Below are 4,816 nucleotides of genomic sequence, written 5' to 3'. Positions count from 1 at the left end.
AAAGAAGACAACTGATGATGCTGAGTATGAGCCTGTGAAGGCTAAACATAAAGACATCCAATTTTTGCAAGTCCATGGATTCGAATACAACTCATTGATAAAACTTTAACTGGAAGAATTGAAAAGGAAAGTACAGAATGTCAAAGACTCTCATAAGAGTAAAAAGAGCTCTGCTGTTCTTGAAAGAGAAAAGAAGCTGAAAGAGCAGATGGAGAAAGAGAGGATGGAAAATGAAAAAAGAAGGCTGAGGCTAGAGCATGGTTCCAAGATCCTCAGAGAGTCCAAGCATTAAAGGAGATGGTGATGGGAAAAGGTATGACTGAAGATCAGTTCAACAACATGCCTCATGAACAACTTTTAGACATATTCAATTGAGAGCAAAGATTATATATGGAAACACAGAGAAGGTTGGAAGAAGAAAAGAGAAAGATGGAGGAACTTGTTAGAGCTGAAATGATGAGTGCATTACACAAGAAGGGTGTTAATATGGGAAGACTGATGACTCAAACTGATAAAACTTTAAAAAGATGGTATGTAGAAGAAGGGCTTGACAAGTCAAAGAAGACTCAGCAAGGAAGCAAAAGCCGAACACCCTTAAGGTCTGAGATTGTGAGGCCTGAGCAACCAAGGAACTTAAATCTGCCCACACATCTCTTCTATGATAAAAGATCCAAGACTTTAAGGGTGATCACTGAAGATCAAGAAGAAACTCTTATTATTTTTAGGGATGACTTGAGAAACTTTACTATCGAACAACTGACAAAGATGGCTGAATTAGAACTATATGACAATCAAATCAAAAGCCAACCATCTAAGACAACAAAGGAATGACCTCTCAAAATTCATTTAGGAACAATCAGAGAGAGGGTTTCCATTCCTAAATCAAAAGAAAAGAATAATACACAGTCAAGCTGAGAAGGAGAGAAGGCGCAAAAGGATCAATGAAGTTCAAACTCTTGAACTCTCTCTATTTGACACCAGCAAAAGGAAAACCCAAGCAAGCAGCTCACATGGTAAAAGAAAGACTTTAAAGAAGTGCTTGGCTATGAGGCAGGAGGTGAGAGAACCAAATTTAGTTGTGCAGCATAATGGAAGAATCACCTTCATCACTTACAACCAACACAACGACTCAATCTCTTTGAGGAATGAATCGGGTATAACCATTGCTGTGATCCGGTATGATGGGAATCCTCAATTAATGCATCCTCAAGATCTCCAAGATATAGTAGATGCAGAGTTTCCCATAGACTCCTCTGATACAGTTGAATTAGACATGATCAAGCAGAAGGCCGCTCTTGTCAAACTGAAAAAGGAAAAATCTGACACAAGGAGTAGGAGGAGGAGATAGCAGAATAGATACTTAATGATGATTAATTTAGTTCTGTTTATCTTTGTAATTTTTGTTTCAGTTGTATTTTGATGTAAAAAATTTAATGTGTAATGCCCAAGAAGTAGAATTCCTATTTATGTAATGAAATGATATGTTCTTGAATGATATATCTTTGATGTCTGATACATGTGTAACTCTATACAAGTGTGTTTTGGTGCATCTGAGCTTTTCCAATCTAGGGGGAGATTGTTGGGTCGGATTTTTGATAAGGAACATTGGAATCTTCTCAACCTCCTCAGGAAATGGCTAAGTATGGACTTCGAGCAAGCCTAGACTATCGAGCATAGTTTTACTACCTCGAGCAAGGTCTTCGGAACCTATAGTGGTTGATTCTTCTAAGTGTTAAGGCTTCGAGCAAGCCACACTTCAACAAGCAAGAGTATTCTTCCATCGAGCATGGATTGCCAATCGAGCAAACAGCTTGATCATACAAGTTTCAACCAAGTGTTACGAGCACAGGATGGTCGAGCACATGGGGACAAGCATGTATGCAATAAGAAGATGTCATGTGATCAAAGTAAGGACTTCGAGCACAGTTCAGTTCCCCGAGCAAGATTTACATCCGAGCATGCTAAAGATTGTTCAATAAGTCTAAGGACAAGACTGAAGACATCAAGAAGAATGAGCTTGCTCGATGGACTAGTTCAAGCAAAGCAAGGATTGGTCAAGAGGAATGAAGCTTGCTGAAGGAGAATATCTTCACTGAAGATATTCTAAGTAAAGTATGCTCGAAGACATTCATCGAGCACACCTAGCATACTGAGTCTGCTCGAGCAAGAGACAAACCTTGCTCGAAGACTCTTACACTTGTATTTATTTTGTCTTTCATTATGTAATGATTAGGAACTTCTAGAAGGAATGTCAGGGTCTATAAATAGGGTCCTAGGTTTCCATTTAGGGCACGGATAATGACGCACGCAATACGAGAAACATTCCAAAGAATATTCTATTTGTTTACTCGTACCGCCGCCGCCGTCACGAAACCCTAGACATTCCTTTCACTGTTTCATTAAATGATATATTATATACAGTGAATCTTTGTCTTTGATTGTGTTCTTATTGATTATATGTTATTGTTTCGTGTTTTGCTATATCACACATTCGTTCCCACTCATTGGATATCATGATTCCGCTAGGATATTCAATAGGCCTTTGGGTAACTGAGTCAGTGTTTTCTTGGCAACCTTTCTAAGGTTTAACCCAACTCACGGTCCTGACACACCCGTAATAGCATCATCCTACCGCCTGTCGACGAAAATGCAAATGGGAATTGGGTAATACCCTCCTACGTCGTCTAGCTGATTCGAAGCTCAAACCCGTTTCATGGAATAGCACACGAGGACCCGTCCAATCACATCGAGATGTTCGCTCAGACTTGCAATACTTTCAACATCGGAAATATTAGCAACGAGTCCATCTATCTCCGATTGTTCCCATTCTCTCTCAATGATAAAGCCTTCAAGTGGATAAGATCTCTGCCGACCGGTTCCATCACCACTTGAGCTGGTCTACAAGAGAAATTCATGAACAAATTCCTCCCTTCGTCCAAATTTGCTCGTATCCGTGACGGAATCTGTTCTTTCCGAATGAAGGGTGATGAATCTTTTTGTGAGGCTTGGCAGTGATTCAAGGACCTGCTTCTTAGTTGTCCTCATCATGGCCTAGAGACATGGATGCTCGGGAGAAATTCTATAACCGGGAGACGCAGCACACTAGAGAGATGCTAAATCAAACAGCCAATGGAATTCTGCCGAAGAACAAACTTCTTGCTGAGTGCTTTTATCTGTTCGAGGACCTTGCCGCCAGCTATGAAAGGGCGAGAGACCAGGGCCCCAACCACTACAGCCAAAGGATTGTACGAAGTGGATTCAAACACCTCACATCAAGCTCAAGTTGACTCGCTAAAGAAAATGGTGAATAATCTTATGATGAAGAGTGTTGCGAAGTGTGAGATGTGTAGAGGCAGCCACGATACCATAGAATGTCTAGTAACCCTTAGTGAAAATCAAGAGGCGGTTGACTTAGTCAACAACGCCTTTCGATTTAAAAACCCCGCCTTCGGCAGAAACACTGACTGAAGAAATTAGAATAATTTTTGTGGAGGCAAAACCGGTGGCTATCAGCAGAAGTAGCGTCGATAAAACCTATTCACACCAAGCGGCTCAGGCCAGGGGAATGCTGAGCAGAGTGCGGGTAGTTAGAAGAAATCCTCATTGGAAGAGATTGTTAGTGCGTGAAATGTGACAAATGCTGAGTATTGAATTAGCTTGATATTTAGTCTTTGCATTGGAAGATAATGAATGGGAACACAAGTTAATGAATGGAGAGAAGCATATGTTGGTGAATGTGGAAACAAAGTTCAAGCAAACGAATGAGCTGATTAGTAACGAATGAGTGCATGCATATACAAATATGCATATATAACTGGGTTTCATTTATTTACTTAGAAAGTTATAAACAGCTGATTTTCTTACGAGACATCGAATTGTACCAAAACTCTGCCGAAATTTCTAATGAGCTTCAACAAGTGATTATTTACTTCTTATTTATGTGCTCGGTCGTTTTCATTCACCGATTAGTACCAAAACGCACCGAAACAAACACCATGTGTTTTCGGTTTCGTAGATCAATATAGAGTTCATCAACCCTCATCAAGAAAAACAAGTGGTATCAGAGCTTTTGGTGTGACATTTGAGCCAAAACAAGGTACACCTCAGTACGTATTTACCGATTAAGAAATAAACGCCTTTTGCGTAACAAACGAACGATTAACCGAACGGGTCGGGTTATGACCCAGATATCTCGGGGGGCCATCTATAAGTGATATACGATCTATAAAAGCTAAAATATTAGTAATATGGCCTTAGTTTGATAGCAAACAAGTTAAACAAAAACATGCTCGTTTAACTACCCGCTATAGATTGAAACGCGAAAGATAGTTACAAACCAAGCATCGTATCATCCGTTAAGCCAAAAAGGACTTACCAAGCACTTATTTGAAATGTTTTAAGTGATCCGTGAAAATATTTTTGATTTTTACAAACATATAGTATGTTTTTATAATTTTACACAAAACTAGCCGAAAAACACACGTTTTCGCACTGTTTAACGCACCCGATAAGTTTTTCACGTCAAAAACCGAACCCGAAATAAACTTGGACTCGGCATTTCATGCACGGACACATAAATCTAGAGAAATGGGCCAAATGGGCCCAAGAGGGGGCCCAATTCCTCTTGCGGCCGTAAAAGGGGAAAACAACCCCTAACTTTCTTTATTACTATCTAACACTTTTAAGATATTATAAACCAAACCTTCCATCAAGTACTGGACGAGACTTCTGTTCTTTCAATATTTAGCCAAAGAAACTTAGGTAAGCTTGTTTAATTTGCCAAAAATTAGCTTTAATAGTCAAGTTTAATTCCATA

At 39.6% G+C, this 4,816-nt stretch overlaps 1 non-coding gene across 1 annotated transcript; it reads right to left on the bottom strand.

Annotated features, from left to right (window-relative positions):
- Nucleotides 1-2,946: 2,946 nt before the first annotated feature.
- LOC143605925 (small nucleolar RNA R71) lies at nucleotides 2,947-3,053 on the bottom strand. The gene has a single exon (XR_013148645.1). It is a non-coding gene; the product is annotated as a small nucleolar RNA R71 (small nucleolar RNA).
- Between the last annotated feature and the right edge of the window lie 1,763 nt (nucleotides 3,054-4,816).

This window comes from Bidens hawaiensis, unplaced genomic scaffold (genome assembly GCF_021521415.1).
Source record: "Bidens hawaiensis isolate Kalapana, Puna unplaced genomic scaffold, B.hawaiensis_p1.1 tig00072046_1, whole genome shotgun sequence".
Taxonomy (NCBI): Eukaryota; Viridiplantae; Streptophyta; class Magnoliopsida; order Asterales; family Asteraceae; genus Bidens; species Bidens hawaiensis.
The sequence above is the reverse complement of the archived record's forward strand: the minus strand, read 5'-3'. Positions and strand labels throughout refer to the sequence as shown.